At 46.8% G+C, this 23,268-nt stretch overlaps 1 long non-coding RNA gene across 3 annotated transcripts; it reads left to right on the top strand.

Annotated features, from left to right (window-relative positions):
• Nucleotides 1-200: 200 nt before the first annotated feature.
• Nucleotides 201-22,476, top strand: LOC141138969 (uncharacterized). Of its 3 annotated transcripts, XR_012243694.1 has the most exons (6): nt 201-363; nt 4,547-4,795; nt 7,152-7,231; nt 7,699-7,808; nt 8,850-8,942; nt 20,058-22,476. It is a non-coding gene; the product is annotated as an uncharacterized lncRNA (long non-coding RNA). The 3 variants fall into 3 exon arrangements; XR_012243692.1 differs by lacking the exon at nt 7,152-7,231 and having other exon boundaries at nt 206-363; XR_012243693.1 differs by lacking the exons at nt 4,547-4,795; nt 7,152-7,231 and having other exon boundaries at nt 207-363.
• The last annotated feature ends 792 nt before the right edge of the window (nt 22,477-23,268 follow it).

Consider the following 23,268-nt stretch of genomic DNA (forward strand, 5'->3'; position numbering starts at 1 on the left):
ACTGTGACGTCACGCCTAACGGTCCGCTGCTCACGTGTGTGTAGCCAATCCGCCACGTGATTGTAGCTCATCAGTCACGTGCCCTGATTCACTTATTTACTTCCCGCCATTATTCCTATTTATTATATATTCTATATATATATATTTTTTATAGATTCTTATTCCTGATTAATAAATGATCACTATTTAATATGTTTCCCTATTTGCTAATCATTTGTTGCCTCCGTCTACGATAAAATGGCTCCTCTACTGCGGACAGGAAGGATCAGCTGGAGAAATCCCGGCATTTCGGGACGTCACGTGATCGCGCTGTTCCGGCCCCCCCCCCCCCTCCCCTCTGGAGTCACCATGGCGATGCTGAACGTGAGTGCGAGGTGATCTGTGTGTATTGGGTTCTGTGTATGTTGTATGAAGGGACTCCTCTGTATTGTAGTTATTATGATGGAGAGAATGAGATGTCCATGTGTGGAGCGCTGTGATCTGTATCCCTGGAGAGAGAGAGAGAGAGACAATATGTGTCTGTGTTCTTATATCTGATATTCCATCAGTTCTCTCACTATATATATATATGTGTGTGGGGGGACCTCATAGGACACCAATATACATTATATATATATATATATATATATCTATCATGACGGTTTCAGGCTGTACAGATAGCGCCCTTCTTCACAACAATGGTGATCTTTACACTCACATTGGGATTAATTAATCATTCAATACCAATGAGGCTAATTAACAAATGGGGGAAATACATGTTAGACATATGTAGAATGGTGGCTCATCAGGTGCTCCCGCTTTTCTCATTACATTCGATATGCACTAAAGAAGAAGAAGAACAAACACATATTGTGACTTTCTATATATGACCAGTTATATCAACAAAAAAATAAAAAATTATTATCATTATTTTACAAGCCTAAGCCAGAAAAAAACGGGAAAAAATTAAATCAAAATCTGAATTCCATCCATTGGGCAATAATGTCAAAATCAAACAATGTATCCATTGAACCTCCCGTTTTTTTTTAAGGGTTAATTCTAGTGGTGCAACGGATCGTCAGCGATCCCATGATCCGAACGGGTCAACCTGTTCGGATCGGCACACCACGCGATCCGCGGAGCGCTCTGCTGCCTCGGCCATAGGCCTAGCTCCTGAGTGGCTGCCATCTTGGCACACCCGTCGGCGGCCGCCGCTGTCTCGTCAGGAAGTGACGCTTCGTCGCCGCCATCTTGCTACACCCCGCACTCCTGCACAGTAATGACAGAGTGAGAAGGGGGGTAAGCGGACATCTTGTTACACCCACCGGAGTTTTAGATCTCACAGTTGTTTTCCACACGAGACGGAGCTTATATGCTTGAATACAGTATTTGTAAATCGGACGGACTGTTTAGATGTAAAATTTTAAAAGCAGCAGCAAACCTGCTGACCTCACATGATTGCTAATGTGACAGAACACGTCTGATTTTCACATTTAACATTTAGTTAAACGTCGGATTTACCAATGCTGTATAAAAGCTCCGTTTTGTGTTGAAAATACCGTAAATACTCGAGTATAAGCCGAGGCACCTCATTTTACCCCAAAAAACGGAAAACGTATTGACTCGAGTATAAGCTTAGGGTGAGAAATGCGCAGCTACTGTAAGGGTCCTTTCACACTGGGGCGGGGGGCGTTGTCGGCGGTAAAGCGCCACTATGGTAAGCGGCGCTTTACCGTCGGTATGCGGCCGCTAGCGAGGGGGGTTTTACCCCCCGCTAGCAGCCGAGAAAGGGTTAAAACCACCGCAAAGCGCCTCTGCAGAGGCACTTTGCCGGCGGTATAGCCGCGCCGTCCCATTGATTTCAATGGGCAGGAGCGGTGAAGGAGCGGTATACACTCCGCTCCTTCACCGCTCCGAAGATGCTGCTGGCAGGACTTTTTTTACCGTCCTGCCAGCGCATCGCTCCAGTGTGAAAGCCCTCGGGGCTTTCACGCTGGAATGAAAGCAGCGGCACTTTCGGGTCGGTTTGCAGGCGCTATTATTAGCGCAATAGCGCCTGCAAACCGCCCCAGTGTGAAAGGACCCGAAGTGGAAAAGAGGGTCAACAATGCCCATTTGCAGCCTCACTGTGCCCATTTGCAGCCATAGGTCCCCTGAACTTCATGCTCGGTAGTTAAGGGTTCCTAGATACCCCCTAGCTGCAGCCAAAACTTGGGGTCTCTGGACCCAAAGGGTCCCGAAATGACATTGCTGCAGGTAGACACAGTGGACCGACTTTGGGGCCCCGTACCTCGGGGCCACTTGGTACTAGGAACCCTAAATTTGGTGTGCAAACCCAGTGGAACTAGCACTACAACATATCCAAAGCTGGGGTTCCTAGCCCAAGATACGGGGGCCCAAATTCAGTTCGGAAAATGTCGAGCACTTTTCTGCAGCAGAGAATGACATTTTCTGAACCGAATTTGGGGCCCCATATCTCGGGGCCACTTGATTCTAAGAACCCCAAATTTGGATATGTTGTGGTGCTAGTTCCACTGGGTTTGCACACCAAATTTGGGGTTCCTAGCACCAAGTGGCCCCGAGATATGGGGCCCCAATTCAGTTTGGAAAATGTCATTCTTTGCACCAGGAAAGTGCTTGACTTGAGTATAAGACGAGGGGGGAACTTTCAGAACAAAAAAATGTGCTGAAAAACTCGGCTTATACTCGAGTATATACGGTAACGGTGAAATCTAAAACTCCGGTGGGTGCAACAAGATTTGTCCTTTTTTTTTTTTTTTTTATCTGCTGATCAAAAAAATGATCCAATCGGTGACTCTGATCCGAGGAACGATCCGATCGGTGAGTTTTTTTTGATCCATTGCACCCCTAGTTAATCCTCTATTCCCTCCACGTCTATTCTTAGATATGCCATCTATAACCATAAACTCTCATTGAGAAACAGTATGTCTCTTCTCCAGAAAATGCCTGGCTAAAGGATCTAATTTATCTCTAATAGAGTACTTGTACCTGGGGCAATCCTATCTTTAACTTTTTGGGTAGTTTCTCCCACATCTAATAACCCACAAGGGCATTTTATTATGTATATACCATAAGAGGATTGGCAAGTAGAATGATTTTTGATGTCAATGTTGTAACCTTTATGTGGATGGGAAAAAGATTTCCCTTTTTATCATCATACTTTTACACTGAATGGAACAGACAGGGAAAGGAGCCAAAATTGCGTGGTCCCAGAAAGGCGGTGAAAGGTGAGGGAGGACGATATTGATCAGATTGAACCAATCTCTCATAGATCGTCCAACCTCCACGGTAGGAAGGTAAAGGAGGAAACTGGAATTTCTGTACAGGATAGACCAGTGTTTTTTTATTATGTTCTAAAGCTTAATAGAATAAGGATGGAATTGTGAGATGAAAGGGAGACGTCCAGTATTGGTGTATTTAGGTCTGTGGCAGAACAAATCATCTCGTTCCTTTTTACCGATTTAGGGTAACCTCGAAGTCTTTATCTCCCTTCCATCTCATCCAATAAATCTGGGCCACTCACAATCCGGGACACCCGAACCAATTGGCTGCGAGGAATGGATTTAAAGATGGATGAAAACTCGAATACAATAATAATTGATTACGATCTGTTGTATATAAGTCACTAACGTTATGTTGTTCATTTATACTTCATAAAGTATCCAAAAAAGGTATATGAGTATCACTAACTGTCATATTGATATTTTAAGCCGGGGATCAAGGAATTAAGGTACATATTGAACACGTTTTAACCGGTTCCCGACTGGCACACGCCGATGTACGTCGGCAGAATGGCACGGCTGGGCAAATGGGCGTACCCGTATGTCCCTTTGAATTTGCCGCCGTGCCATTGCGTTGCGTGCGCCGGCCGGGAGCTCCGTGAGTCGGGTCGCGGGTCCCGCGGACTCGATCGCCGCAGAGATACCCGCGATCGCCTCACGGAGAGATGCTAATGTAAACAAGCATCTCCCCGTTCTGCCTAGTGACAGTGTCACTGATCTCTGCTCCCTGTGATCGGGAGCAGAGATCAGTGACGTGTCAGACGTAGCCACGCCCCCCCCCCCCACAGTTAGTAACACTCCCCAGGACATACTTAACCCCTCCCTAGCCCCCTAGTGGTTAACCCCTTCACTGCCAGTGTCATTTACACAGGTATCAGTGCATTTCTATAGCACTGATTGCTGTATAAATGACAACGGTCCCAAAAATGTGTCAAAAATGTCCGATGTGTCCTCCATAATGTCGCAGTCACAATAAAAATCGCTGATCACCGCCATTACTAGGAAAAAAAAAAAATTAATAATAAAAATGCCATAAAACTATCCCCTATTTTGTAAACGCTATAACTTTTGCGCAAACCAATCAATAAACGCTTATTGCGATATTATTTATTTATTTATTTTTACCAAAAATATGTAGAAGAATAAATATCGGCCTAAAATGAGGGAAAAAAAATGTTTTTTTAAATATTTTTTGGGGATATTTATTATAGTAAAAAAAAATGCGTTTTTTTTTTTCAAAATTGTCGCTCTTTTTTTGTTTATAGCGCAAAAAATAAAAACCGCAGAGGTGATCAAATACCACCAAAAGAAAGCTCTATTTGTGGGGGAAAAAAGGACATCAATTTTATTTGGGAGCCACGTCGCACGACCGCGCAATTGTCAGTTAAAGCCATGCAGTGCCGAATCGCAAAAAAACGCACTGGTCAGGAAGATCTTCCAGGGCTGAAATGGTTAAGGACTCCAAGTCGCCCGACCATATCGCAAAGGTGTCATCAATAAATCTCTACCAACAGGTGCCGTTTTGAATAAACAAATTACCATGATAAATAAAAGCGTTTTCTATCATGTCCATAAATGCATTGGTGTATGGGGAGGCAATATATGAGCATACAGTTGTGCTCATAAGTTTACATACCCTGGCTGGGTATGTAAGACGAGTGAGGGGAAGATGGCCCCCACCCGTCTCCATACCATAGCAGGGCGGACGCGACATCAAAACGTCACTTCCTCCCATACGTCCTAAAGGCACATTTTTTTTGTTGTCATTTTTTTCAAATGACAACATTTTTTTTAAACGTGTTCAATATGTACCTTAATTCCTTGATCCCCGGCTTAAAATTCAATATGACAGTGATACTTTTTTTTTTTTTTTTTTGGATACTTTTATGAAGTATAAATTAACAACATATCGTTAGTGACTTATATACCAAGCCAACAGATCGTAATCAATTATTATTGTATTTGACTTTTCATCCATCTGGTGTCTTTATATCCATTCCTCGCAGCCAATTGGTTCGGGTGTCCCCGGATTGTGAGTGACCCGGATTTATTGGATGTTAAGGGAGATTAACCACTTCAGCCCCGGAAGATTTGGCTGCTAAATGACCAGGCCATTTTTTTGCGATACGGCACTGCGTCGCTTTAACTTACAATTGTGTGGTCGTGCGACGTTGTACCCAAACAAAATTGACTTCCTATTTTTCCCACAAATAGAGCTTTCTTTGATGGTATTTGATCATCTCTGCGGTTTTTATTTGCGCTATGAACAAAAAAAGAGCGACAATTTTGAAAAAAAAAAAAACACAATATTTTTGTACTTTTTGCTATAATAAATATCCCCATTTTTTTTCCCTCGGTTTAGGCCGATATGTATCCTTCTTCTACATATTTTTGGTAATAAAAAGCGTATATTGATTGGTTTGCGCAAAAGTTATAGCGTCTATAAGCTATAGGAAAGATTTATGGCATTTTTATATATATATGTGTGTGTGTGTGTGTGTATGTGTGTGTGTGTGTGTGTGTGTGTATGTATGTATATATATATATATATATATATATATATATATATATATATATATATACACACACACACATAGTAAAAACAAAAAAAGATTTGCGCTAGGTGCATAAATAATGAAAATATATGAATTTTAAAACAAGAAAAACCGTGATGGGGGTCCTGCTGCTCAGCACTATAACCCCGATATGAGGGCAAAAGAGGTGTGTGTATATATATATATATATATATATATAATGTATTAAACAGTGCAGCGCTAGACATATATCAAAGTAAGTTATTATGCTAATCAAACTAATATTAGTACAATCAAAAAACGTGATAAAGTGTTGATAAATAGTGTAAACAGTAATGAAAATCCACCAATATATTGCTAGCAATCAATACAATGAAGTGCTCATAAATGCCAAACTATAGTATAGTGAAAATGTTCAAGTAGAGTGAAAAAATTGAAAAATGTCCAAAGATAATTAAATGGAAAGTGCATAATACAAATACGATACTCCACTTGATAGTGCTGCCTGTCACCAGGTGAAAAAGTTGGAGGCTTACCAGAAAGCCTTCGAACGCCCTTACTCAGGGGGGGTCAATACAGGCTCAGTAGATCACCGCGGATGTCCCGACAGGGTAACAGCTGGTGGCCCTCAGATCTCCTTCCTCCTTCCCAGATAGCTCATCAGTGGCAGCGGGGGACACTCAGGGGAGCGTGGTCACAGGATGACTCAAGCAGCAAGCACTTCAGCGGGGGTGAGCCGTATCAAAAAGGAACTCCCATAGTGTAGAAAGCCGAATTCCATTTATTTAAAATAGCAGACATACACTGCATAAAATCGCACGAATGGTATATAAAAAAACCCAGCAAGGATATAAGAAAAGACTCCACTGCCGTTAAAGTTGAAATCACGCATGCAAGTTCAGGGTCACTCTCTCTCTCTTTTTTTATTATATAAATTTTTTTTTTTTTTTTTTTTAGTAATGGTGATCTGGGACATTATAGCGGACAGATCGGACACTTTTGACACATTTTTGGGGCCATTGACATTTATACAGCGATCAATGCTATAAAAATGCACTGATTACTGTGTAAATGTCACTGGCAGGGAAGGGGTTAAACACTTATGCTGACGCGATAACTTTTGCGCAAACCAATAAATATGCGCTTATTGCTTTTTTTTTTTTTTTTTACCAAAATATGTAGAAGAATACATATTGGCCTAAACTGAGGAAGAAATTTTGTTTTGTTTTTTTGGGCGGGATATTTATTATAGCAAAAAGTAAAAAATATTGCTTTTTTTTTGTTTGTTTTTTTTTTTTTTGTTTTTATAAATGTTCACTCTTTTTTTTGTTTATAGCGGAAAAAAATAAAAACCGCAGAGGTGATCAAATGCCACCAAAAGAAAAAAAAGGACGTAAATTATACAAAAAAATTGGGGTAAATTTACTGTTTGGATTTTTTTAAATTCATGGAAGTGTCCCTTTTCCAAAAATTTGCGTTTAAAACACCGCTGCACAAATACCGTGTGATATAAAATATTGCAACAATCTCCATTTTATTCTCTAGATTCTCTGCTAAAAAAATATATATAATGTTTGGGGGTTCTAAGTAATTTTCTAGCAAAAAATTTGGATTTTAACTTGTAAACACCAAATTTCAAAAATAGGCTTAGTCATGAAAGGGTTAAATGTAACCATATTGCTACACTTAGAGGCACCTCACTTGTGACTTGAAGCTACTTGTATATCAAGTCACATTTTATTTAAAAAAAATGTTCGTGCAAAACGCTCTCAAACCAAGGTGTGTGTGTGTGTGTGTGTGTGTGTGTGTGTGTGTGTGTATATATTTATTTTATTTATTTCTCATACACACATAGTGTCTGATAGTCTTAGTTCTCTCTCCAGCCTGCAGGAAGCAGAAGTGGTCGGTGGACCCCAGGAACAGCGCCTGGACCAAGGATGACTCCAAGTTCGGGCAGAAGATGCTGGAGAAGATGGGTTGGTCCAAGGGCAAGGTGAGCGCAATATGTCAGAGGAGGCCAGATATCAAGCGTCAACATCGCTCCCAACCCCCCCCCCCAATATCCTTTTTATAGTGTTGAGATCTGTCTCTAGTCCAGCCTATTTGTTTTAAATAGCGCAGCAAAAGGTTTTATTAATGTTGGTGACCCCCATGTGGGAGATTTCTTCTCAGTTCCTGTTTGATGGGTGTCTGTCAGAATAATGATGTGATTGGGATGCTCCTGAAGAAAAAGGACCCAGGCTGCATTTAGAACCTTTCTTCGCTGCGTGCAAAACTATAAAGAAAGTCATCACGGCAGATGGGATTTGTGGAGGACCCCCTCGGTCCCCTCCTGCCCCTGGTCCCCCTCGGTCCCCTCCTGCCCCTGGTCCCCCTCGGTCCCCTCCTGCCCCTGGTCCCCCTCGGTCCCCTCCTGCCCCTGGTCCCCCTCGGTCCCCTCCTGCCCTGGTCCCCCCCCTGCCTCTGCATCACCTCCTCCTTCTGCGCCCTGTAGTTCAGCAGCACCAAGTCCCTACCTCTGCACATACCTGAGGCTGGAGGAAAACAATGAAAGAGCCAGAGCATTGCACCCGGGACACATTGGAAGTGGTTGCAATGCTCTGCAAGCCTTAGTGCAATAATGAAAGAATAAAAAAATGTTTACGTCCATCAGTGTTGGTGCATTTACTAAAATTTTGCAAAAGGCGGACTATGCCTTTCAGTTTAGAGGAGAAGGATTAGAAGTTACATCTGTGCCACAAAAGAATGTACTTTGAATTGCACCATGAGGGGTGGGGGGGGGTACACTGTGCAGATATGTTCCGGGAAGAGAAGGGAGGGGTGACCCCCCCCCCCCCCATAGGGGAATTGTAGACACAGGTGGTAACATCTCTGGCCAGGCCGGCTGTATTATTCGGGAATACTCTAGAACTGATGATTTTACATTCGGCTGGTGTCACTCCGGCTGTTTCCAATCACAGGATTCCTTTTGGGGTGCAGCCATTGTCTTATCATGTGATGATCTGTTTAAACCAATGCCGATGTTCTATTCAAGGGTCTCGGGGCTTAGGAACAAGGATCCACGGAGCACATCAAAGTTCAAGTGAAGAACAACACTCTGGGCCTTGGAGCTTGCAACAATTATGAGGTAATAAAGAAGTTTTGTACCAGATAAGAGCATTGATGTCCTACAACAACTAATAGTAGGTATAGAGGGCCTCATCTGGGGCCCCTGATAGATACAAAGGACTACACATAACATTCATCATACGAAAGAAGACTGTCAGATAATTTAAATGTATTGGAGTAGATGGTCAGAGACTGCCGACATGATACAGTAGGTGATCAGAGACTGCAGCAGTGGCGGAATTACCGGGGTCGCAACAGTCGCAGTTGCGATGGGGCCCGGCATTCCGCCACTGTGGGGGGGGGCCCCAGCGGGGTTGCTCTTCACAGCACTCTGAGGCTGAGCGTGTCTCTCATCTAACAGCAGAGAGACACCGGCATTGTTTGTTTTATTTCCCTCTCCGTGTGTCCTCTCTCACACGGCATGACAGGACACACAGCTGATCTCCCACCTCCCCTCTCTGTGCTCCGCGGGCAGTCAAGTGTGAAGTTAAGGAGCTCACATTTCCCGCGGAGCACACAGAGAGGGGAGATCAGCTGTGTGTCCTGTCATGCTGTGCGAGAGAGAGGACACACGGAGAGGGAAATAAAACAAACAATGCCGGTGTCTCTCTGCTGTTAGATGAGAGACACACAGGCGTACAGCGGAGCGGACCGAAGCCGCCTCCCCCTCCTCTCTGGTTACGGAGGGGGAGGAGGAGGAGTCCGAGGGAGAGCGCTGTTCTGAGGTCTGTAAAGTTTGTATTCAAATAGACGTGCTGGGGGGAACACTATGGGGTGGGGGTTTGCACTGAGGGGGGTCTGCATTGATGAGGTGGGGGTTTGCACTGAGGGGGGTCTGCATTGATGAGGTGGGGGTTTGCACTGAGGGGGGTCTGCATTGATGAGGTGGGGGTCTGCACTGAGGGAGGGTCTGCACTGATGAGGTGGGGGTCTGCACTGAGGGGGGTCTGCATTGATGAGGTGTGGATCTGCACTGAGGGGGGTCTACATTGATGAGGTGGGGGTGTGCACTGAGGGGGTTCTGCATTGATGAGGTGGGGGTCTGCATTGATGAGGTGGGGGTCTGCACTGAGGGGGGTCTACATTGATGAGGTGGGGGGGTCTGCATTGATGAGGTGGGGGGTCTGCACTGAGGGGGGGTGGTCTTCGTTGTGGGGGGGGTCTGTAATAATGGGGGGGTGTGAACTGATGGAGGGGGGTCTGCAATGAGGGAGGGGAGGTCTGTACTGAGGGGGGCGGTGAACTGATGGAGGGGGGGTCTGTACTGAGGGGGATGTGAACTGATGGAGGTGGGGTCTGCACTGATGGAGGGGAGGTCTGCACTGATGGAGGGGGGTCTGCAATGATGGAGGGGAGGTCTACACTGGGGTCTATAGTGATAGAGGGGGGTCTATACTGATAGATGAGGGTCTGCACTGAGGGCGGTCTATACTGATAGATGGGGGTCTGCACTAAGGGGGTCTACACTGATAGATGGGAGTCTATGCTGATAGAGGGGGGCTATACTGATAGATGGGGGTCTGCAGTTAGTGGAGGGGGGGGTCTGTACTGAGGGGGAGCTATAGTTGGTGGACGGGGGTGACACCAATTTTTTTCCTCACCGGGTGACACCAACCCTAGTGATGCCACTGGAGAGACACGCTCTACGCTCAGAGCCGTGCTGTCCTGAGAAGACAGAGGACTCTGATAGAGGACTCTGATGGGCACTGATAGGGGGCACTGATAAGATTTAATGATGAACACTGAAGGGGAGGCACTGATAGGGGGCACCGATGGGAGGCACTGATAGGGGGCACCGATGGGAGGCACTGATAGGGGGCACCGATGGGAGGCACTGATAGGGGGCACCGATGGGAGGCACTGATAGGGGGCACCGATGGGAGGCACTGATAGGGGGCACCGATGGGAGGCACTGATAGGGGGCACCGATGGGAGGCACTGATAGGGGGCACCGATGGGAGGCACTGATAGGGGGCACCGATGGGAGGCACTGATAGGGGACACCGATGGGAGGCACTGGCGGGCAATGATAGGGGGCACTGAGAAGGCACTAGGGGGCACCGATGGGAGGCACTGATAGGGGACACCGATGGGAGGCACTGATAGGGGACACCGATGGGAGGCACTGATAGGGGACACCGATGGGAGGCACTGATAGGGGACACCGATGGGAGGCACTGATAGGGGGCACCGATGGGAGGCACTGATAGGGGACACCGATGGGAGGCACTGGCGGGCAATGATAGGGGGCACTGAGAAGGCACTGATAGGGGGCACCGATGGGAGGCACTGATAGGGGGCACCGATGGGAGGCACTGATAGGGGACACCGATGGGAGGCACTGGCGGGCAATGATAGGGGGCACTGAGAAGGCACTAGGGGGCACCGATGGGAGGCACTGATAGGGGACACCGATGGGAGGCACTGATAGGGGACACCGATGGGAGGCACTGATAGGGGGCACCGATGGGAGGCACTGATAGGGGGCACCGATGGGAGGCACTGATAGGGGGCACCGATGGGAGGCACTGATAGGGGACACCGATGGGAGGCACTGATAGGGGACACCGATGGGAGGCACTGGCGGGCAATGATAGGGGGCACTGAGAAGGCACTAGGGGACACCGATGGGAGGCACTGATAGGGGACACCGATGGGAGGCACTGATAGGGGGCACCGATGGGAGGCACTGATAGGGGACACCGATGGGAGGCACTGGCGGGCAATGATAGGGGGCACTGAGAAGGCACTAGGGGGCACTGATAGGGGACACCGATGGGAGGCACTGATAGGGGACACCGATGGGAGGCACTGATAGGGGACACCGATGGGAGGCACTGATAGGGAGCACCGATGGGAGGCACTGGCGGGCAATGATAGGGGGCACTGAGAAGGCACTAGGGGGCACCGATGGGAGGCACTGATAGGGGACACCGATAGGGGGCACTGAGAAGGCACTAGGGGGCACCGATGGGAGGCACTGATAGGATTTACTGATGAGCATTGATAGGGGGCACCGATGGGAGGCACCAATGGGATTTACTGATGAGCACTGATAGGAGGCACTGAAAGGGGGCACTGATAGGAGGCACTGAAAGGGGGCACTGATGGGCATTGATGTGCACGGATGGGCACTGAGGAACACTGATAGGCAGAACTAGGCAGTATTGATGGGCACTGATGGGCAGTATTGAAGAGTACCGATAGGTGGCATGGATGGACGCTGCAATAATGAGCACTGATAGGTGGTGCTGATAGGCAGATTTGATGGGCACTAATAGGCAGCATTAATGAGCACTGATAGGTAACACTTGTAGGCGGCATTGATGGGCACTGATAGGTGGCATTGATGGGCACTGATAGATGGCACTGATGATTGGGGCACTGATTATCAGTGTAAACAATTTACTGACATTCTTGACAGTTAATGGCAGTCCTTTCCTCACACAGACATAGCGTATAAAGAAAGGGCTGTGGATAACCGGCAAGTCTGTTTACATGTGATCAGCTGACATCACATGGTAAAAGGGCCACTGTGATTGCGCTGGATGCACGTCCCAGGGGGCATGCGGGAAGCACGGTTTTGGGAGGATGTCCATGGATGCCCTCCCAAAATTTGAAGCCTGGAGCTCGGATGGAAGGGGGGGGGCCCATCATTGTTTCTTGCACCGGGGCCCTGAAGGTTCTAGTTACGCCTCTGGACTGTAGACATGGTACAGTAGATGGTCAGAGACTGCAGACATGGTACAGTAGATGGTCAGAGACTGCAGACATGGTACAGTAGATGATCAGAGACTGCAGACATGGTACAGGAGATGGTCAGAGACTGCAGACATGATACAGTAGGTGATCAGGGACTGCCGACATGGTACAGTCGATGGTCATGGACTGCCGACATGGTACAGACGATGGTCGGTCGATGGTCAGGGACTGCGGACATGGTACAGTCGATGGTCAGGGACTGCGGACATGGTACAGTCGATGGTCAGGGACTGCGGACATGGTACAGTCGATGGTCAGGGACTGCGGACATGGTACAGTCGATGGTCAGGGACTGCGGACATGGTACAGTCGATGGTCAGGGACTGCGGACATGGTACAGTCGATGGTCAGGGACTGCGGACATGGTACAGTCGATGGTCAGGGACTGCGGGCATGGTACAGTCGATGGTCAGGGACTGCGGACATGGTACAGTCGATGGTCAGGGACTGCGGACATGGTACAGTCGATGGTCAGGGACTGCGGACATGGTACAGTCGATGGTCAGGGACTGCGGACATGGTACAGTCGATGGTCAGGGACTGCGGACATGGTACAGTCGATGGTCAGGGACTGCGGACATGGTACAGTCGATGGTCAGGGACTGCGGACATGGTACAGTCGATGGTCAGGGACTGCGGACATGGTACAGTCGATGGTCAGGGACTGCGGACATGGTACAGTCGATGGTCAGGGACTGCGGACATGGTACAGTCGATGGTCAGGGCCTGCCGACATGGTACAGTCGATGGTCAGGGCCTGCCGACATGGTACAGGAGATGGTCAGGGCCTGCCGACATGGTACAGGAGATGGTCAGGGCCTGCCGACATGGTACAGGAGATGGTCAGGGCCTGCCGACATGGTACAGGAGATGGTCAGGGCCTGCCGACATGGTACAGGAGATGGTCAGGGCCTGCCGACATGGTACAGGAGATGGTCAGGGCCTGCCGACATGGTACAGGAGATGGTCAGGGCCTGCCGACATGGTACAGGAGATGGTCATGGACTGCCGACATGGTACAGACGATGGTCGGTCGATGGTCAGGGACTGCCGACATGGTACAGGAGATGGTCAGGGCCTGCCGACATGGTACAGGAGATGGTCAGGGCCTGCCGACATGGTACAGGAGATGGTCAGGGCCTGCCGACATGGTACAGGAGATGGTCAGGGCCTGCCGACATGGTACAGGAGATGGTCAGAGGCTCCTGGGCCAGAGGATGGGCACCAGGTCCCTAGGGGCCTTTACACGGCACTCTAATCAGATGCTTTTGATGGTCACTCAGCAAGGATCCTATAGGGAGAACACTGCAGAGCCCCCTCCCAATCCTCCCTAGTTGCTCTTCTGTGAGCCTAGCATGGCTGCAGGGAATCGAGAGTCGTTCGGCTGAATGAACCTGGAAGTCCTCAGAGTATTTCTGGGTTCCAAGTTGTAAAATCATGACCCCAGCAGCCATGTGCTTTGTCTACCTTATACCTACTGGCTGTAGGAAGCAGAGGAGGCATTGCATTCTACTAGACCCGGATGCCTCTATAAAGAGTACCTGTTACTCCATGCAGGGGATTGTCAGCCCACTTGTGAGAGTAATGAAAATAAAACGTATTTCCTGCAGACTGCTGCTATGGCTTTACAACAGGCACTGCTTGAGTGAAGTTGCACCATTCCTTTGCCCCCTTTGCCATTCAGAGACCTTGTACTACTATTCATTCACAAAGCATAGTGGCAAGATGGTGGAGATCCTGTCATTCATTTGCTCCTCCCTAATTCATTCTCTAGGCCCCGTTCACACCTGTCCAGTTTTAGGTGCGGTGCTTGTTGCATCCTTTATACGCTTACATAACAATACATGTCATTTAGGCCTTTTTCACATGGGCTTCAGCTTGTATAAGAGCACTGTGCACAGCAAGATTTTACAACGCATTTGCAGAACTTTCAGCAAGCTAAAGTACCTTTCAACTCCAGTTTGTAAATGTTGAACACAGATCCTAATGGGAGAGCTTATTGTTGCTTTACCCACTTTAATACCGGACACTTTCACCCCTTTCCTGGCCAGGCCAATTTTTTTTACTTTCAGAGCTGTCACACTTGCTGCTATTGGGTTAGAGGCTTAGTCCCCACATGGAAAGAGACTGCGATCCGCCTTACCCACCTCTTTTTCCATTCCAGCATTATCGCTTCTCTGCCTTTTTGGCCATGATCAAGTGTCATGTCGACTTTAGCCCTTCGGGGTGTCCCTGTTGCCCAGCTGGGTGGTTGATAGGCACTTTTATCTGCCCAAGCCACTTGGTCCCTGTGGGGTACCCTCTGCTCAGCCTTGTAGGATCGTCGATTAAATTTGGCTTCACCTACTTGCTGCTATTGGGTTAGAGGCTTAGTCTCCACACGGAAAGAGACTGCGATCCACCTTACCTCTTTTTCCATTCCAGCATTATCGCTTCTCTGCCTTTTTGGCCATGATCAAATTGATTGATCAAATGATTTTGGCCATTTTTGGGGGGTATAGGGGGGGGCGAAGAAGGGGAAGGGTAGGAAAGTGGGAGGAGGGGAGAGGAAGGACCATAGTCAGCTACATCCAGTTAATTAAAAAGCTGTCCATGGCCACCATACTTGATCAGATTTCCAGGGGCAGCCACAACTGATGTACGTTAACTTATAAAGAGGTAGAGGAGCATTGATTCTGTTTCCCAGGAGGATAAAGCGGGGCGGGGGGGGGGGGGGGGGGTTGGCAGAGGAGGTCCATTTACATAAGATTTCTTTTTTGGCATAGAAAAGAAGATATGAGATCAGCAGTTTACTATGATGAGATCTTTGTTCATCTTCATGAATACCCAGCAAAGCTAGTTCAGGTGTCATGTAAACAGAGCTCAAGGCAGACATTTAATTGTTCAAATATCCCTGACCAGAAGGTTGATAGAACGGGGCAGTCCCAGAACATATGTAGATAGGTGCCCAGGTGCGTCCGACACCGGGGGCAGTGTGGGTCTCTATCAGTATATATTCTGGACATGCGCACCGGGGTAAAATGCACCCTGTGAAAAAATTTAGTTTGTATGAGCTTGTCCCCTGCAGAGATGACCAACTTGGGACCTTGTTCTAAACAATCCACCCAGTCCTCCCTCTCCAGGGCCAGGACAACTGCTTTCCACATTTCCCAGAGCCTATCCATTTTTGGGGAGTCTGTGGGAAGCAGGGTACCATATAGAGCAGAGAGAGGCTTCAACTCACTCCTTTTAGTTACGCCCATGAGGAGGGATAGGCCCAGGAAGGTCTTAAATTCGGAAACCGTAATTGGTTTCCATTCTCTGGCAAGGGTCAGCTGGGGATTAGCGGCGATGAATTGACCAGCATATAAATTGCTTTGGTCCACAATAGATCTATAGAGATCTTCGGTAAAAAAACAGCAAATAAAAATCAAGTGACGTAAAATCAACTGTTTCCACCTGAATTCCAGGTTGGCCAATGAATGGGGGGAAGTACGGGTGCCGCAGAAGTGGTGGGCTCCCAATTAGGATTGGCGAATGCAGCAGGAAGGGCACTATAGGCTCGATGGGCCTGTCTTTGTCTTCTTCTTGGTGGCAGTGGGAACTGCACTTATGGGGCTCGCCACGTAATACTGCAGTGCTGGATGTATGACCAGGATTTACTAGGCCGCTAGTGCTTGCCAGTTCAATAGAAGGATGAGCAGCGCTAGTACTGGCTCTCTGCTCCATACGAGAGCCCTGCGGTTCTTGCACCTCAACGACAGCAGAAGGGGTCTGGTATGCCTGACCTTGGCAGGGACCACAACTCCATCGTCAGCTCTGTCATGGAGCCACTGCTGTCTACAGGTTTGTATTCTGAGCCTGAATCTGACAGATGAGTGACTTCCTCTTCACTATCTGTCATGCCCAGAAACGTGTAGGCCTCTTCACTACTGTACCTTCGATTTTACATTTTGGTCTCTAAATTTACTGGTACAGTAGTGAGACTCACAATAAAAAAAGCACCTGACTGTCAGCGACTGATTCAAACGCTACCAAAAAAACTGTTAGCGTTCGCAGGGATCAGGCCTGACTCTGCGAACGCTGCAGTTATGTGCGTTGTGTTTTTGTAAGTGACAGTGATCGATTAATACTGCACTTGGGTGGGCTGGGCGGAGGGGCTAAACACAGGTGCTAGCAGGTATCTGGACTGATCCTGCTAACACTGCCTTTTTGGGGAACCCTAAACTGCTGGGGACGCTAGTATAGATCTGATTAGATCAGATATTGATCTGTTCAGACACTATACTACTAAGGGAGGTGTATGGTGCATGCGTGGGTGTTAGCGCTACTGGCACTAATCTGACGCTGCCTGGGGCGACGCAGACCCTATCTGACTCTAAAACCTAACTGATCTCACCCACCGGGTGATCAGGGGGTTAAACCTTTATTGGGTAATATACGGCGGTTGCCCTGATGCTATAAAAAAAAAAAAAAAAAAAATCTAGCTAACCAGAGTCACCTGTGACACTTATACAGTGATCACTGGTGACAGGGGGTGATCAAGGGGGTTAAACCTTTATTAGGGGGGGTCCCTAGACCTATCTGGGCCTAATACTAATTATCCTAACACTGATTAGTGTCACTAATGACACCAGTACAGCGATCAAATAAAAGTCTGATTTCTGTACTGGGTGACAGTGACAGGGGGTGAAGGGGTTAACTGGGGGGGGGGTGATCGGGGGTGGCAAGTGTATCTATGTGAACTGGTGTCAGTGTAGTGTTGGTGCACTTACTGTGAGATGCTCTCTCTCCTCGGTCTGGAACGGAAAAGACCGACACGAGGAGAGATGACATCACTTCCCCTGCTGTGTTTACACTTACACATGCAGGGGAAAGATCTCATTCGCCAGGACCGATCACCAGGTCCAGGCCAGATTTCATTGGCCTGGGCCCGGGGATTGATCGGTTCTGGATCGTCGCGGCCCCCTCGGCGGTCACGCACCCGACATAACATAACAGCGATTTGCCTGCCCGTGCCATTCTGCCTCAGTATAACTGCGGCGGCTGGTCGGGAAGCTGTTAAAGTGTATCTCCAGGAAAAATAATTGTCTATGCATAGTTAAAATCATTTAAAAACCTTAAATGTTGGCACAATTTCTATGATCTACGACTGTCTGTTAGAAGGACAGTCCCCTAATCCCCTTCCATATATGGAATATTGAGAGAAAGAGACCTTGGAGGCACTCTAGACCCAGATAATTGGAGACAAATTTTGGAAACCACCTCTCATTGCTCAGTTAACGTATTGGTAATTGAATCTGCAGATTACAAATGCGTTGGTATATGGTCCCTTGGTATTTGGCAAAATTTAACCCCATCAATACTTTAGGGGATGTCAAACCCAGAGAAATCCTTTACACATATGGGTGGAATGTTCGAAAGTTAGGAGATACTGCACTGGTGTATACGCTGCTTTATTACAGTGGGTATAGAAAAGAATCAGCCCCCCTGAATACAGACACAGTTTTTGTTTTATCCAGCTGTATTTACTAGTGCAACTAGAACATCCAAGTGAAAGATATAACACCAACATGTCAACAAAAATTAGAAAAAATCAAAAACAGAATCACTGAGTTAGAAAAAGGATCACTGCCTTATGCCAGTATTTTGCTGGACCACCTTTTGCTTTAATTCCAGCCTTTAGTGTGTTGGGATATGTCTCTACTAACTTTGCACATCTAGACTTTAAAATATTTGCCCACTCTTCTTTGCAGAACTGCTCAAGTTCAGTTACACTTGATGGTGACCGTTTGTGGACTGCAGTCTTCAAGTCATTCCACAGATTTTTAATGGGGTTTAAGTCTGGGCTCTGACTAGGCCATGCAAGGACATTCACCTTTTTCTCCTTCAACCAATGTGTGCTCATTTTTGCTGTGTGCTTTGGGTCATTGTCATGTTGGAAGGTAAACCTTCTTCCCATTGACAACTTTCTGGCAGAGGGTAACAGATTTTCCTCAAGAATTTGATGGTATTTTGCCCCATCCATTTTTCTTCTATCCTGACAAGTGCTCCAGTCCCTGCTGCAGAGAAACACCCTAATAACAGGATATTACCACCTCCATGCTTTACTGTAGGAATGGTGTTATTTGGATGGTGAGCTGGATTGAATATCTGCCACACACATCGTTTGGTGTTTAGGCCAAATAATTCAATTTTAGACTTATCTGACCAGAACACCCTTTTCCATGTGGACTCCGAATTTTCAAAGTGCATTTTGGTAAAGCTCAGTCATGACTGCATGTGGCCTTTCTTGAGGAGTGGATTTTTTCTTGCAGCCCTCCCATACAAGCCACATTTGTGGAGAATTTGTGATCTTGTCACATGCACACAATGACCACTCTTTGTCATCAATTTCTGCAGCTGTTTCAGAGTTGCTGTAGGCCTCTTGGTAGGCTCTCTGACCGGTTTCCTCCTGGCTCATTCATCCAGTTTGGAGCAACGTCCTGATCTAGGAAGGGTCTGTGTTGTACCAAATACCTTCCACTTCCTAATAATAGACTTCACTGTGCTTCTAAGCATTGATAAAGCCTTTTACATTTTTTTTGTATCCATGTCCAGACTTGTGCCTGTCCACAACTTTATCCCAGAGATATTGGTGTCAGTGCCCTGCCACCCATAGTTGATTGTTTGCTTCAGTTGCACTACCAGGGACTAAAATGCTCCAGGAAAGCCCTTTTTATGCTAAACTACTGTATTTATCGGCATATAACACGCACCCCAAGTTTAGGAGGGAATTTTAAGGAAAAAAAACTTACATTTAAATGCCCATCATTGCAGCCTTCTCAGTGCAGCCTTGCCCCAGTGCAGCCTTCGATCCCCTGCCATACTGGGCTTCAAAATCGCCGATCGCGATTTGAAAATGGCGCCACCGGCGCCGAAATACACAGAGCCGGCCCTCGGCTCTTCTCGGCGGCTCTCGTTCATTTTCGGCTCCACTCGTAGTCCCGCCCGGGATGGGCGTGACTGTGAGCGGAGCTATCCGAACCTAGCCGAGTACACTCGGCTAGGTTCGGGCGGCGCTCGAGTGAAGCCGAAAGTGTCCGAGAAGAGCCGAGGACCGGCTCTGTGTATTTCGGCGCCGGCGGCGCGATTTTTTTTTTTTTTAGATCTGGCAGCTCAGGATCGCAGGGGATCTGCGTATAACACGCACCCGCGATTTTCCCCTGATTTTAAGGGGAAAAAAGTGCGTGTTATACGCCAATAAATATGGTAATTAAAATTAATCAATTAGATATTTTTTTTATATATATATTTTTCCGACATGTTTGTGTTATCTTTCACTTGGATGTTATGAGTTGCACTGAGTAAATACAGCTGGATAAAACAAAAACTGTGTCTGTCTTTATTTCAGGTTGCAAAGAAACAAAAATGTGATTATTTTAAAGCGGGTGATTCTTTTCTATACCCACTGTAAATCTGAAACCTGAACTCTGTAAACAGTAAATAACCCATTTCATTCACTGACATTTCTCTTCAGAGAAGTCAAACAGGTTCTAGCAAAAGCATGGTGGTCATCAACCCAAATCATTGGTTAACTGAAACAGAAAATGAATTGTTTCCCTTAATAAGAAAATGGCCATATCCCTCAAAGATTCCATCTCTAGGTTCAAACAAATTTGGATACCCTGGATCAACCACTATGTCCCATCTGATTTTGACAGCTCATTGTTTTAACTTTGACAAAGTAGTCATTGATATCAACAACCCCAATCCTTACCCTTCTTCCTAGAACCCTCAATAACTCTCAACTCTTTTGTATTCTTTTTCTCTGACTTTTTACTTTTGTCTACCACCAATTATTGATGAGATACAGTCTAGGAGATCTTTCTTCTGCTTCCTTTTTGACTTCCCCAGGAACCATTGAATATTAAAGGGTAACTCCACTTTCGTGGGTAAAAAAATATCAAAGAAAAAAATAATATAGCGTAGACAATTGCGACACAAGTCATATTGCAATTGAATGTTATTAAAAAATGACCTTTCCTTTTCAATCTGCAGCCGCTGTCATTTTCTGAAAATGCATTGCAATATGGCTACCTGGAGTTGTTCTGTACACATACAATGTACTGACCAACCCCCAGAAACATAATTTCCTACTTGTGTGATTGGCTCACCAATTTTCCCAGAAGTCTGCCTAAAATAAAAGGCAGATTTCAGGCATCCCCTGAAACAAATGTCATTTTTGGTGAGATACTCCCAAAAGGAACACATCTAAAGGGATGCAGGCCCAGCATTTCCTCATTAGTGTCCTGCAGCTGCCACAGCTGACTGATAATTATGAAACCACCAAGGTTGTTATAATAAACTCCACTCCTTTGGTCTCCGTGACTGTACTCTTCGCTGGTTCTCATCCTACCTATCCCACCGCTCCTTCAGTGTCACTTACAACTCTACTTCCTCCTCTCCTCTTCCTTTCTCCGTTGGGGTCCCCCAAGGTTCTGTTCTTGGACCTCTTCTTTTCTCAATCTACACCACCTCCCTGGGTCAGTCGATTGCCTCCCATGGCTTTAAATATCATCTCTACGCTGATGACACCCAAATCTATCTCTCCACCCCCCAGCTCTCTCCATCTGTCTCCTCACGCATTACCAACTTACTAGCAGACATATCAGCCTGGATGTCACATCACTTCCTCAAACTCAACCTATCCAAAACCGATCTCATGATATTTCCTCCTTCAGGTGGCGCTTCCCCGATTGTCAATATCAACGGCTCAACTATCAACTTGTCCCCCCACGCCAAGGTCCTAGGTGTAATCCTGAACTCTGAACTAACCTTTCCGCCCCACATCCTATCGCTATCCAAAATGTGCCACCTCAACCTCCGCAACATCTCCAAGATACGTCCCTTCCTAACCAATGTCACCACAAAGCTTCTAATCCAATTCCTGGTCATCTCCCGCCTCGCCTACTGCAACTCCCTCCTCATTGGCTTACCTCTAAATAGGCTATCCCCACTTCAGTCCATCATGAACGCTGCTGCCAGGCTCATCCACCTCACAAACCGCTCATAGTCTGCTATACCCCTCTGACAATCCCTCCATTGGCTGCCACTCAGTCACCGAATTAAATTCAAGATACTAACTATAACTTACAAAGCCATCCACAACCTGGCCCCCAGCTACATCTCTAACCTAGTCTCAAAATACCAACCTAATCGTTCTCTTCGCTGCTCCCAAGACCTCATGCTCTCAAACTCCCTTGTCACCTCATCCCATGCTCGCCTTCAGGACTTCTCCAGAGCCTCTCCCATCCTCTGGAATGCTCTACCCCAATCTGTCCGATTTTCTCTTACTTTATCCACTTTCAGACGATCCCTGAAAACTCATCTCTTCAGAGAAGCCTATCTGGCCCCCACCTAACAACTGTACATTTATCTTCTCAATCAGCACATCGCCCACAGTTATTACCTCTTGACCTTCCCTCGTAGATTGTAAGCTCTAAGAAGCAGGGCCCTCTGATTCCTACTGTATTAAAGTGTATTGTATTTGTACTGTCTACCCTCAAGTTGTAAAGCGCTACGTAAACTGTTGGCGCTATATAAATCCTGTAGAATAATAATAATAATGCAATGTACATAGATCACCCAGAGGGGAATGTTTTTATCTCAATAAAAGTGGAGTTACGCTTTAACTAAATGATATTTGAAAGCCAGAGAGCAGATCCATTCACGATCAAGGACCATCCATAATTGTATACCGTGTGTCTGTGTTTTGTACCATCCTGTCTTGCTGTGCGTTTAAAAACTTTAATAAAAACTCATTAAAACAATACACCTTCCGTGTTATTTATGTTAATACTTCATAGCCTTTGCTAATAAAGGCATCATGCCAAGGGACAGGGTGCAGACAGTACGAATGGGCTTATGGTGTGCAACTAATCCTACATCTCCTTAGGCTGGCCATACATTAGAGAATTTTTTTTCTGTACATTTTTCCTTTGGATTTACCAAAACCATATACTATGAGGTCAAACCTAAACACTTTTTAAATTTGTATGCAATCAGGCAGGACCTTGCACTATATAGTTGAAGGTAAATCTAAAGGTAATTGAAAGGAAAATGTTATCATGTAAGGCCAGCTTTACACCTTTGTTTGCTTAAAGGGGTTTTAAACCCCCATGGTTTTTCACCTTAATGCATTCTATGCACTAAGGTGAAAAACCTTTTTAGTGCTGCAGCCCCCCGTTTTACTTACCTGGACGCTGTCATTCTCTGTCCGGGAACGAGCACACCATCTGTAGCTGGTGTCTCGTCTCCCGATTGGATAGATTGATAGCAGCGCAGCCATTGGCTCCCGCTACTGTCAATCAAATCCAATGACGCTGCGCTGGGGAGGCAGGGCTGAGTCCTGCATCCTATATGAATGGACACAGATCCAGGACTCGAGCACGCCCGCACGGGTGTCTACCAAGGAGGGCGTTTCTCCAGGTGGACACTCAATGCGGGGAGCAGCCACCAGCGCCGCCGTGGGACCCCAGAAGAGGAGGTTCGGGGCCACTCTCTGCAAAAGGAACTGCACAGTGGAGGTGAGTATGACATGTTTGTTATTTGAAAAAAAAAAA

The sequence above is a fragment of the Aquarana catesbeiana genome, linkage group LG04 (assembly GCF_042186555.1).
Source record: "Aquarana catesbeiana isolate 2022-GZ linkage group LG04, ASM4218655v1, whole genome shotgun sequence".
In the NCBI taxonomy this organism is placed as follows: Eukaryota; Metazoa; Chordata; class Amphibia; order Anura; family Ranidae; genus Aquarana; species Aquarana catesbeiana.